At 45.6% G+C, this 13,842-nt stretch overlaps 1 protein-coding gene across 14 annotated transcripts in view; it reads left to right on the forward strand.

Annotated features, from left to right (window-relative positions):
- The window catches only part of fam49bb (family with sequence similarity 49 member Bb), a 253,404-nt gene that overhangs the window by 57,737 nt on the left and 181,825 nt on the right, over positions 1–13,842 (forward strand). The window contains exon 1 of one of the 14 annotated variants that reach the window (XM_070888515.1): positions 5,276–5,358. The exons of 11 other annotated variants lie outside the window; for them this stretch is intronic. The gene's annotated coding sequence lies outside the window, so the exon portion shown is untranslated. Of the gene's footprint in view, positions 1–5,275; positions 5,443–5,516; positions 5,616–13,842 lie in introns of those variants that run through there. 2 more of the 14 variants (XM_070888516.1, XM_070888518.1) reach the window with 2 other exon arrangements.

Consider the following 13,842-nt stretch of genomic DNA (forward strand, 5'->3'; position numbering starts at 1 on the left):
CTAAAGTGGGTGCATGAACAGATACCTAGGGGCATATGTGCACAAATCGTTGAAGGTGGCAGGGCTGGTTGAGAAAGCAGTTGAAAAACGCTTACGAGATCCTGGGCTTCATGAATAGAGGGCGTGGAAATTATGATAAATTATGTTAAAAAAAACACTGGTTCAGCCTCAACTGGAGCATTGTGTCCAATTCTGGGCACCACACTTTAGGAAGGAAGTGAAGGCCTTGGAGAGGGTGCAGAAAAGATTTACGAGAATGATTCCAGGAATGAGGGACTTCAGTTACGTCGATAACTGGAGAAGGATAGGTTGTTCTCTTTATAGCAGAGAAGATTAGATAGAGGTGTTCAAATTCATGAGGGGTCTAGGCAGAGTAGATAGAGAGAAACTGTTCCCATTGGCAGAAGGGTCGAGAACCAGAGGACACAGATTTAAGGTGATTGGCAAAAGAACCAAAGGTGACATAAGAAAAAGCTTTTTTACACAGCGGATCTGGAATACACTGCCTGAAGGGGTGATGGAGGCAGACTCAGTCACAGCTTTGAAAAGGGAGTTGGATAAGTGCCTGAAAGTAAAAAAAATAATTGCAGGGCTACGGGGAGTCGATGAACAGCCTCAGCCAACTTCAAGCGCTATCCCTGAGAGCAAAGTGCTGGACAGCAGGGTGGATTGGAATGTGTTGGATAACTGCTGAATGCTAGGATGGCATGGACCTGGTGGGCCTATTTTGTTTGAACTAATAAAATGGTATACAGTTCCCTCATTGCCCCAAAATAACCACGAGGTTACTTTACCCAGAGAGTATTGAGAATGTGGAACTCACAACCACATGGAGTAGCTAAGGCAAATAGCTTAGATGCATTTAAAGGGAAGTACATGTGGGAAAAGGACTAGAAACATAGAAACATAGAAAATAGGTGCAGGAGTAGGCCATTCGGCCCTTCGAGCCTGCACCGCCATTCAATGAGTTCATGGCTGAACATGCAACTTCAGTACCCCATTTCTGCTTTCTTGCCATACCCCTTGATCCCCTTAGTAGTAAGGACTACATCTAACTCCTTTTTGAATATATTTAGTGAATTGGCCTCAACAACTTTCTGTGGTAGAGAATTCCACAGGTTCACCACTCTCTGGGTGAAGAAGTTTCTCCTCATCTCGGTCCTAAATGGCTTACCCCTTATCCTTAGACTGTGACCCCTGGTTCTGGACTTCCCCAACATTGGGAACATTCTTCCTGCATCTAACCTGTCTAAACCCATCAGAATTTTAAACGTTTCTATAAGGTCCCCTCTCATTCTTCTGAACTCCAGTGAATACAAGCCCAGTTGATTCAGTCTTTCTTGATAGGTCAGTCCCGCCATCCCGGTAATCAGTCTGGTGAACCTTCACTGCAGAGTGACTTGGATAGGTTAGGTGAGTGGGCAAATGCATGGCAGATGAAGTATAATGTGGATAAATGTGAGGGTGTCCACTTTGGTGGTAAAAACAGATAGACAGACTATTATCTGAATGGTGACAGATTAGGAAAAGGGGAGGTGCAACGAGACCTGGGTGTCATGGTACATCAGTCATTGAAGGTTGGCATGCAAGTACAGCATGCGGTTAAGAAAGCAAATGGCATGTTGGCCTTCATAGCAAGGGGATTTGAGTACAGGGGCAGGGAGGTGTTGCTACAGTTGTACAGGGCCTTGGTGAGGCCACACCTGGAGTATTGTGTACAGTTTTGGTCTCCTAATCTGAGGAAGGACATTCTTGTTATTGATAGCCACGGTTGAGCCACCTTCACTTTTTTATTTTATGCCAGACAGGAATGTACAATTGTAGTAGTTCATCCATGCGGTCTCTAAATGTCTGCCATTGCCCATCCATAGTCAACCCCTCAAGTATCATTCGCCAATCAATCCTAGCCAATTCACGCGTCATACCTTCAAAGTTACCCTTCTTTAAGTTCTGGACCATGGTCTCTGAATTAACTGTTTCATTCTCCATCCTAATGCAGAATTCCACCATATTATGGTCACTCTTCCCCAAGGGGCCTCGCACAACGAGATTGCTAATTAATCCTCTCTTATTACACAACACCCAGTCTAAGATGGCCTCTCCCCTAGTTGGTTCCTCGACATATTGGTCTAGAAAACCATCCCTTTTGCACTCCAGGAAATCCTCTTCCACCGTATTGCTTCCAGTTTGGTTAGCCCAATCTATGTGCATATTAAAGAAACTGCTGCACCCTTATTGCATGCACCCATAATTTCCTGTTTGATGCCCTCCCCAACATCACGACTGCTGTTTGGAGGTCTGTACACAACTCCCACTAACGTTTTTGCCCTTTGGTGTTCTGCTGCTCTACCCATATAGATTCCACATCATTCAAGCTAATGTCATTCCTAATTATTGTATTAATCTCCTCTTTAACCAGAAATGCTACCCCACCTCCTTTTCCTTTTATTCTATCCTTCCTGAATGTTGAATACCCCTGGATGTTGAGTTCCCAGCCCTGATCATCCTGGAGCCACGTCTCCGTAATCCCAATCACATCATATTTGTTAACATCTATTTGCACAGTTAATTCATCCACCTTATTACGGATACTCCTTCCATTAAGACACAAAGCCTTCAGTTTGTCCTTTTAGAATTTTGTTGTACAGTGGCCCTTTTTGTTCTTTGTCTTGCGTTTCTCTGCCCTCCTATATTTCTCATCTCCTTTCTGTTTTTTTCTTTTATCTCCTTTTTGTTTCCCTCTGTCTCCCTTCATTGGTTCCCATCCCCCTGCCATATTAGTTTAACTCCTCCCCAACAGCACTAGCAAACACTCCCCCTGGGACATTGGTTCCGGTCCTGCCCAGGTGCAGACCGTCCGGTTTGTACTGGTCCCACCTCCCCCAGAACCGGTTCCAATGCCCCAGGAATTTGAATCCCTCCCTGCTGCACCACTGCTCAAGCCACGTATTCATCTGTGCTATCCTGCGATTCCTACTCTGACTAGCGCGCGGTACTGGTAGCAATCACGAGATTACTACTTTTGACGTCCTACTTTTTAATCACCATTCAGATAATAGTCTGTCTCTCTGTTTTGACCACCAAAGTGGATAACCTCACATTTATCCACATTATACTTCATCTGCCATGCATTTGCCCACTCACCTGCAGCCTCATAGCATCCTCCTCACAGCTCACACTGCCACCCAACTTAGTGTCATCCGCAAATTTGGAGATACTACATTTAATCCCCTCGTCTAAATCATTAATGTACAATGTAAACAGCTGGGGCCCCAGCACAGAAACTTGCGGTACCCCACTAGTCACTGCCTGCCATTCTGAAAAGTACTCATTTACTCCTACTCTTTGCTTCCTGTCTGCCAACCAGTTCTCTATCCACGTCAGCACACTATCCCCAATCCCATGTGCTTTAACTTTGCACATGAATCCCTTGTGTGGGACCTTGTCGAAAGCCTTCTGAAAGTCCAAATACACCACATCAACTGGTTCTCCCTTGTCCACTCTACTGGAAACATCCTCAAAAAATTCCAGAAGATTTGTCAAGCATGATTTCCCTTTCACAAATCCATGCTGACTTGGACCAATCATGTCACCTCTTTCCAAATGCGCTGCTATGACATCCTTAATAATTGATTCCATCATTTTACCCATTACCAATGTCAGGCTGACCGGTCTATAATTCCCTGTTTTCTCTCTCCCTCCTTTTTCAAAAAGTGGGGTTACATTGGCTACCCTCTACTCCATAGAAACTGATCCAGAGTCTATGGAATGTTGGAAAATGACTGTCAACGCATCCGCTATTTCCAAGGCCGCCTCCTTAAATATTCTGGGATGCAGACCATCAGGCCCTGGAGATTTATCGGCCTTCAATCCCATCAATTTCCCCAACACAATTTCCCGACTAATAAGGATTTCCCTCAGTTCCCCCTTCTTACTAGACCCTCTGACCCCTTTTATATCCGGAAGGTTGTTTGTGTCCTCCTTAGTGAATACCGAACCAAAGTACTTGTTCAATTGGTCTGCCATTTCTTTGTTCCCAGTTATGACTTTCCCTGATTCTGACTGCAGGGGACCTATGTTTGTCTTTACTAACCTTTTTCTCTTTACATATCTATAGAAGCTTTTGTAGTCCATTTTAATGTTCCCTGCAAGCTTCCTTTCGTACTCTATTTTCCCTGCCCTAATCAAACCCTTTGTCCTCCTCTGCTGAGTTCTACATTTCTCCCAGTCCCCTGGTTCGCTGCTATTTCTGGCCAATTTGTATGCCACTTCCTTGGCTTTAATATTATCCCTGATTTCCCTTGATAGCCATAGTTGAGCCACCTTCCATAGAAGGATATGTTGATAGGGTTAGATGAAGTTGGGTGGGAGGAGGCTCCAGTGGAACATCAGGCCAACATCCTCAGCATCTAAGCACTGACCACGTTTGACCAGCTCATTTAAAGGGAAGTACATGGGGGAGAAGGACTAAAAGGATATGTTGATAGGGTTAGATGAAGTTGGGTGGGGGGAAGCTCCTGTGGAACATCAGGCCAACATCGAAGCACTGACCACGCTCGACCAGCTCCGTTGGGCGGGCCACATCGTCCGCATGCCCGACATGAGACTCCCTAAGCAAGCGCTCTACTCGGAACTCCTGCACGGCAAGCGAGCCCCAGGTGGACAGAGGAAATGTTTCAAGGACGCCCTCAAAGCCTCCTTGATAAATTGCAACATCCCCACCGGCACCTGGGAATCCCTGGCCCACGACCGCCTAAAATGAAGAGCATCCGGGAAGGTGCTGAGCACCTCGAGTCCCGTTGCCGAGAGCATGCAGAAATCAAGCGCAAACAGCGGAAGAAGCGTGTGGCAAACCAGGCTCCCCATCCATCCTTTCCTTCAACCACTGTCTGTCCCACTTGTGACAGAGACTGTAATTCCCGCATTGGACTATACAGCCACCTGAGAACTCACTTTTAGAGTGGAAGCAAGTCTTCTTCGAGTTCGAGGGACTGTCTTCTGATGATGAGGGAACATACACGGACCTGTGGTGTAAATACTGTGCTATTGACAAGTGCCCCCTTCTACAAAAAAAGGCACCACTAAAACCATTGGTTCAAGGCCAACTTGGAGTGTGCGCATAGTTAAAATATGAATCTCTTATCAGTATTCCCACCGATCGCGAAACGCTTGAAGCAAACCGGTGGGCACAGCAGGATCCCGCTCCGGCGGGGGTGGGTGGGGAACCTGGTGGGTGAATAAATGACAGTCATAAATATTCACCCAGCAGGTTCCCCCTGGTGTAACTGGCAAGCAGGAGGAGCGGGCGGACGGACGGTCGTGTAGCGAACTGGCGCTAGGACAGTGTGGAGGAGGCAGGTGGGTCTGTCTGTCTGTGGTGATCGGCAGCAGGCCTGCATGGAGCAATGAGTGTGCGGCGGGCAGGAGGCTGTGCGTTTGACGGTCAGTGGGGCTGCGCGGCGCAGCGTACCTGAGGGAGGCGGGCCCTGGGCCGCCGCGGTGAGCGCGAGCCGAGCGGCTTTGAAATTGAGGAGCGGCTCGAGCCGGGGCGGTTGGCGCGCTGTGCGGGCACGAGCTGGGGGGAGGAGGCGCTCGCTTCGGATCTCGGGCCGCAGGTAGGAGCACGCGCCGGTGGGGGTGGGAGAGAGCGCACCAGCGGCCTGGGCTCGCTCGCCTTCATAGAATGGCAACCCTTCGGCTCAGTCGCCCGGCCGATGCGTCCCTCCGTCCGCTGCAGCTGGCACTTTGGGTGGTGAGGGCAAAAGGTAACTGGCAGAAACCAATCGGCTGCAGCTTTCATTGTGAACACTTCCTGCTCCAGTCAGCCGGGGGACAGCGGCTCCGTTCTTTGTATCCGTGGCTCAGGGAGGGAGGGAGGGAGAGAGAGAGAGAGAGAGAGAGTTCCGGTGGGGTAGGTGGATTAGGGACCCCTGTCTGAGGGGAGGGGAGAGTGTGCGCGCCTTGGGAGGAGAGCAGTTAAAAGGACCCCTGCCCTTGGGGGACAGAGAGAAGGCCCCTGCCGGGAGGGAGGGGATTGGGGGAGAGAAAGGCCCCTGCCGGGGGTGGGGAGAGAAGAGATACCCCTGCCTTTGGGGATTGGGGGAAGAGAAGGACCCCTGCCTTTGGGGGGTGCAGGTAGAAGCACCCCTGCCCTTGGGGGACAGAGAGAAGGCCCCTGCCGTTGAGGGGGATTGGGGAAGGGGAAGGGGAAGGGGACGAGTGAGAGAAGGCTCTCTGCCCTTTGGGGGGAGGAGGTAGAGAGAGAAGGACCCCTGCCCTTGGAGGGGGAGAGCAAAGGACCCCTTGTTTTTGGTGGCGACGGGCAGTGGGGTACACAGAGAAAAAGCCCCTGCTGTGGGGGAGGAGAAGGAACCCTGCCTTTTTGTGGGGGCGGGGGGAGGAGGAAGTGGCAGAGAGAGAAGGCTCCCTGCCCTTGCAGGGGAAGAGAGAAGGAACCCGCCCTTGAAGGGGAGGGGGTGGGCAGATAGAAGGACTCCTGCCCTTGGATGGGATAGAGAGAAGGACCCCTGCAAAATTAAAGCACATGGTATTGGGGGTAATCTATTGACGTAGATAGAGAACTGGTTGGCAGACATGAAGCAAAGAATAGGAATATCGGGTCCTTTTCAGAATGGCAGGCAGTGACGAGTGGGGTACTGCAAGGTTCTGTGCTGGGACCCCAACTATTTACAATATACATTAATGATTTAGACGAAGGAATTGAATGCAATATCTCCCAAGTTTGCAGCTGACACTAAGCTGGGTGGCAGTCATTGAAAGTTGGCGTGCAGGTACAGCAGGCGGTGAAGAAGGCAAATGGCATGTTGACCTTCATAGCTAGGGGATTTGAGTATAGGAGCAGGGAGGTCTTACTGCAGTTGTACAGGGCCTTGGTGAGGCTTCACCTGGAATATTCAGTTAAGGTTTGGTCTCCTAATCTGAGGAAGGATGTTCTTGCTATTGAGGGAGTGCAGCGAAGGTTCACTAGACTGATTCCTGGGATGGCAGGACTGACATATGAGGAGAGACTGGATCGACTGGGCCTGTATTCACTGGAGTTTAGAAGAATGAGAGGGGATCTCATAGAAACATATAAAATTCTGACGGGACTAGACAAGTTAGATGCAGGAAGAATGTTCCCGATGTTGGGGAAGTCCAGACAGGGGTCACAGTCTAAGGATAAAGGGTAAGCCATTTAGGACTGAGATGAGAAACTTCTTCACTCAGAAAATTATGAACCTGTGGAATTCTCTACCGCAGAGAGTTGTTGATGCCAGTTCGTTAGATATATTCAAGAGGGAGTTGGATATGGCCCTTCCGGCTAAAGGGATCAAGGGGTATGGAGAGGAAGCAGGAATGGGATACTGAAGTTGCATGTTCAGCCATGAACTCATTGAATGGTGGTGCAGGCTCGAAGGGCCGAGTGGCCTACTCCTGCACCTATTTTCTATGTTTCTATGTCTACTCCAGGATCACCCTAGAAAGCAAAGATAAACCCTAATACAAAAGTAACTTCTCACCACAAACTGTGTTCTTAAACCCCTCTTCTCTGTGCCCTCCATCTTCATCTCCAACAACAAGTGTGAGGCACTCATGGACGTCTTTGTCACCAAGATTGAGCTGCCTCTGCCGCTACCCCTAGCCGACCAAGCCAAATTTCCCCCAAGGTTCCTCCTTGCCCGAACCCTGAAATCTCATCTTTCTCTAGTTTCTCTCCTCTTGCCTTCCATCATGCCCTCACCAAGCTCAACTTGTCCATGAGATGGACATTCTCCTCCCTCAACACTATTCCTATCTGGTTCCCATGTTAGCCGATATTGTTAATGGTTTCCTCGGATACTATCCCCGTCCCCATCAAATCTGCCATCAATGCCCACCTCTTCAAAAAAAAAATACTCTTGACCTCTCTGTCGCTGCAAACTATCTCCAATCTCCCTTTCCTCTTGTCCTTGAATGCATTGTCGCCTCCCAAATCTGTGCCCATCTTTCCCACAATATGTTTGAACGCCTCTAAGCAGATTTCTGCCCCTGCCACAGCACTGACATCCTATGTGACTGACCTCCTCATCCTTCTTGACCTGTCTACAGCCTTTGACACATTTGACCACACCTTCTAATTCCTCTCCTCCATTGTCCAGCTGGGTGGGACTATCCTTGCCTGGTTCCATTCCTATCTTCCAGTCATAGCTAATCTCCTGCAATGCTAGTCTTTGTGCTCCAGCATTATTACCTCTGAAGTTCCTGGCCTTCTCCTGTCCCTCGTCGACATCATCATAAACATGTTGGGTTCCATGTGTATGCTGATGGCATCCAGCTCGACTTCACCACTACTTCTCTTGACCAACCCCTCAACTGCCTCTGATTTCTTGCGCGGCTTGTCCAACAACTAGTATTGGATGAGCAGAGATTTACTCCAATTAAATATTGGGAAGACCAAAGTTGTTATCTTTGGTACCCATCACAAACTCCATACTGAATTACATTCCTCCCTCCTGGTCATTGTCTGAGGTGCTCGCAACCTTGGTGTCCTATTTGACTCTGAGCTGAGCTTCCCATATCCTCTCCATCACCAAGATCACCTACTTCCACTTCAGTAACATCGCCTGTCTCTGCCCTGCCTCAACTCATCTGCTGCTGAAACCCCCATCCATGCCTTTGTTACCTCTGGACTTGAATAGTCTCCTGGTGGCGCCTCACATTGCACCCCGTAAACTTGAGCTCATCCAAAACCCTGTTTCCTGTGTCCTAATGCGTTCCGTTTACTCATCACCCCTGTGCTCACTGACATACATTGTTTCCCGAAGTAGAAACATCTCGATTTTAAAATTCTCAACCTTGTTTTCAAATCCTTCCATGCCCCTCCCTATCTCTGTAACCTCCTCTAGCCCGATAACCCTCAGATCTCTGCGCTCCTCCAATTTGGTGTCTTACGCATCCCTGATTTTCTTTGCTCCACTATTGGTGCATCTAACCAATTGTTGAGGATATATGTACAGACCAGTAATCACAAAACTGGCTAGCTTGTATAAGTGGGCCACCTGTTGCCAGTAGACATAACTGTGTCTATTTCAACGGTATGGTTGAATCTGTTTATTTTGCCTTCGGGGCAGACACTTGACTTTGGAGTCGTCTTTGGAAACCAGCTTTCTTTTAGCATTGTGTCTTCTAGAGGCAACAGGCCTTCTTTTATCAGGCAAAACTTTTCTCTGCAAGCTGTTTATTTCTAGTTACTGGACAGAAATCAATGAGCATCTGGCTGAAGTACGGAGACTGAAACTGATGCCTGCAGCAGTGTGAAGGGCTGGGCTGACTTCAATAATGTCTAACAAGTACTTTTCAGATGGAGTCCATTTATGTCAAACTTGTTCTTAGAACAAGTGTCTTGGTTTACATGAGTTTTGTATACAGTATTAAATATTCATAGAACGTATCTCAAATTGAGCTATTCTGTTGCTCACAATGTGCGCTAAGCCCTGATTGAATTATCTGAAGGTTTCTTAAATATTAGAATGTAGTAGGACGGCAAGAAGATTTTTCGGGGGAATCAATTTGGCTCGAGGTGTCTCTCTCAGGAGGCATGTTACCAAATTTCAGGTGTATGGATGAAGAGGCAATACAGCAGCATGGATAGAATGTTGGTTGACCAGATTGGAAACAAAGGGCTGTAGTTAATCACAGTTGCTCGAAGTCGAGAAGAATTGGAACTGGTGTAGCCTGGGGGTCAATGGTGGGTCGATTTTTGTTCCTTGTGTGTATCTATCGATGATTTCGACTTGGGCATAGGGAATTCAATTTCAAAATTTGCTAAATACACAAATAGTTTGGCAAACAGTAAGGAGAAATATAAAATACTTTAGGAGAACATAGACAGGTTAGTAGAATGAATAGATAGCTGTCAAATGCCATTTAATATGGAGATGGGTGAGGAAATATATTTGAGGGGGAAAAAACAAGGAATTTTACTATTCACTTCAATGGATAGTAATTACCTCCCTGAAGGTGTAAGTGCAGATAGATAAAGCTATGTTTAAAATAAAAGCTAATAGCATTTTGATTGTATAAATAGGGGTAGCGAGTACAAGAGTAAAGAAGTGATACATGATACAAAACATTGATTCAGCCACAGTTGGGGTATTGTGTGCAGTTTAGGATGTTCCATTATAGACTTGATGCATTCTACATGGACAGACTCTTGCAGTGAATAACTATTACTCCATTGTTCTTTCAGCTGTACTGGAAGTTTGAGAAACAATTTATCCTCTTTTCAGTTTGAATTTACTATGAAGGTAAATCCTTTTTAAGTGGGAGTGGAAAATCCATGCAGTTAAGCCAAAAAGTGTGAGAAAAAGACCAGCATGGATAAGGTGGGGACTGTTACTCAAATAAGAGTTCTGTACACAAATGCATGTAGAAATAAAACAAGTGAGTTAGAAGTAGAAATTCAGCTTAAAGTGTATGATGTGGTAGCCATTATGGGGACCTGGTTATAAGCTGGGTATGATTGGGAACTAAATATTCCAAGCTTAATATTCCGGGCTATAGGTCCTTTAGAAAGCACAGGGAAATTGGGAAAGAAAGAGGAGTAGCAGTAATGATCAGACACAATTGCAGCAGTAGAAAGATGGGATTTCATTAAGGGTGATCAGACAGTGGGAATACTGGGTATAATTAAGGAACAGCAAAGGATGCAAGACTCTGGTAGGATTGTCTGCAGACCTCCTGACAGAAGTGATGTAGTGGTGAGGTGTATCAATATGGAAACCAGGGAAACATATAACAAAAAAAATGTGGCTATAATGGAAAATTAAATTTTTCATATAGACTAGGAGAAGCAGAGCAGCTCAAGTAGTAAATGCAAATTCATTACAGAATGTATTTTTAAAATATTTGTTGCTGGGATGTGGGTGTCACTGGCAAGGCCAGCATTTATTGCCCATCCCTAATTGCTCTTGAGAAGGTGGTGGTGAGCCACCTTCTTGAACTGCTGCATTCTGTGTGGTGCAGGTAATCCCATAGTGCTGTTAGGGAGGGAGTTCCAGGATTTTAACCCAGCGATTATGAAGGAACGGCGATATATTTCCAAGTCAGGATGGTGTGTGACTTGGAGGGGAATGTGGAGGTGGTGGTATTCCCATGTGCCTGCTACTCTTGTCCTTCTAGGCGGTAGAGATTATGGGTTTGGGAGAAACTGTTGAAGAAGCCTTGGCGAGTTGCTGCAGAGCACCTTGTAGATGGTACATACAGCAGCCACGGTGTACTGGTGGTGGGGGCAGTGAATTTTGAAGATTGTGGATGGGGTGCCAATCAAGCGGGCTGCTTTGTCCTGGTTAATGTCAAGCTTCTTGAGTGTTGTTGGAGTTGCACTCATCCAGGCAAGTGGGGAGTATTCCATCACACTCCTGACTTGTGCCTTGTAGATGGTGGAAAGGCTTGGGGAGTCAGGAGGTGAGACACTCGCCGCAGAATAACCAGCCTCTGACCTGCTCTTGTAGCCACAGTATTTATGTGGCTGGTCCAGTTAAGTTTGTGGTCAATGGTGACCCCAGGTTGTTGTTGATGTGATAATTTTCTGGAATAATACGCTTTTCTGGAATAATATGCTTTGGAATGGACAATGGAACAGGACGTACTAGATTTAGTGATGAATAATGAGTCAGAATTAGTAAACAATCTTAACAGTAAGGAAACATGCAAATTGTGACCGTAATATGATTTGAATTTGATAGTAAGTTTAAGAGGGAGAAGGGAGAGTCACAACACCGTAAAGTAAGGCAAACTTCAAAGGGATGAGAAATGAATTGACCACAGTAAACTAGGCTAAACTATTAATGGGCAAACCTATAGATAAATAGTGGGAAATATTCAAAGAAGTATTTGGTATACAAAACTGGTGCATACCCCTAAAAGGCAAAAGCTCCACTTGTGTAGTTAAGCAACCATGGTCAACAAATAAGAGACCGTATAAAGCTAAAAGAAAATGCTTACACAAATGCAAGAAAGAGTGGAAATCCAGCAGGCTGGAAGAACTGCAACAAGCACCAAAGGGATATAAAGAGGTAAAGGGGGATGCAGACCCATGAAAGACACATGTAGGTGAGACTATAATGGACAAAATAAGGAAATGTTAGTCTTGTTAAATTAGTACTTTTGTATCTGTTTTCACAGTGGAGGAAGAGGACAAAGTACCAGTTTTATAAGTATAGAAAAAATGGTAATGGAGAAAATAATAGAATTTAAGTTAGATACCCATTACCTGATAGCTTCCACCATAGGGGATTAAAAGAAATACGTGAGGAAATTGCAGAATGCATTCGACAAAATTTTCTGAAGTTTTCTAGATTTGAGAGTTGCATCTTTTGGATTGGAAATTTGCAAATGTCACTCTGTAATCTAAGAAGGGAGAGGGAGAGAAATCGTTTTAACTACAGGCCTGTCAGTTTAACATCAGTTGTGAGAGATTACTGGAGTCTATCATCAAGGACAGAGTGAGTGAGCACTTCGACAAGTATGAGCTGATGAAAGAGGGTCAGCATGGATTTCTGAAGGGAAGGTCATGTCTAACTAATCTAATTGAAAATTTTTGAGGAGGCCACTTACATGATAGCTAGGGGAATGTCCATGGATGTTGTCTATATGGATTTCCAGAATGCATGTGTAGGTTCTACACGAGATTATTAGCGAAAATGACAGTACACCAACTTGGAGGTAACCTTGCAACATGGGTTGGCAATTGGTCAGGAAGTAGGAGGCAGAGAATAGTGATCATTCTCGAATTGACAGGTTGTGACACGTGGTGATTCCCAGGGATTTATACTGGGGCCTCAGCATTTCGCCATATAATGATCTGGATGAAGAAATAAAGAGTTGTACATCCAAGATGACATTAAGTTAGAATGCATAGTAGGTTGTGCAGATGGGAAAAGTGAGTAGGTAAAACTGGCAGATGAAGTTCATTGTGGGGAAGTGTGAGGTCATACACTTTGGATCTAAGAAACACAATTCTGAGTATTTTCTTAATGGTGAGAGCAAAGGGATTTAGGTGTCCTTGTAACAAATCATTAAAAGCTATAAAAAGTAATCAAAGAGGCTAATGGTCTTTATCTCAAAGGGGTTGGAACACAAAAATTAGGAAGTTATGCTTCCTTTGTACATCACCTTGGTCAGACCTCTTGTGGAGCACTGCATTCACTTTTGGGCACCACACCTTGGGAAAGATATATTGAGCCTGGAGGGCCCTGAATCCTGGATTAGATTGTTGGGTGGGAGGAGGCTCATGTGGAGCAAAACACTGGGATAGACCATTTGGCCGAATGTTTCTATGCTGTAAATTCAGTGTAATAAATTTGCTTTGAATTCCCTTAAGTTTAGAAGGTTTGAAGAGTGATCTAATTGAGGTGTTTAAAATAGTAAGAGATTCTACAGGGTAGATACAGAGAAGCTATTTCTTCTGGCAGCATCCAGAGCAAGGTGACATTACTGTATACATTTTTTGTAATGGGTCCAAAATGTTTCCTCTTTATCTCCTGCTAACAATGTTGCTACCTTCTCTGCTGGTGAAATGCGGCTTTCCTCAGACAATATGCCGCCTACTGTAATTGTGATTTTGGTGAAAGTATCCTGTGAAAGTACAACATGATTTTTGACTACTGTACAGTAGAATCTTACTACTTCTGACTTGGTTATATTTTGAACCCTCAATTCCTTTTTACATTCAGTTTTCATTTGCTAATACTGTTAATAATTTCAATTTAAAATGTTAAAATTACAAAATGTTTCTATAGTGGCCATTTTGTCATTCTCTTGCCTGAGAGTGTCCAAGCTTTTGTTTTCATCCCTGCCTAA

The sequence above is a fragment of the Pristiophorus japonicus genome, chromosome 1, assembly GCF_044704955.1.
Source record: "Pristiophorus japonicus isolate sPriJap1 chromosome 1, sPriJap1.hap1, whole genome shotgun sequence".
Lineage (NCBI taxonomy): Eukaryota > Metazoa > Chordata > Chondrichthyes > Pristiophoridae > Pristiophorus > Pristiophorus japonicus.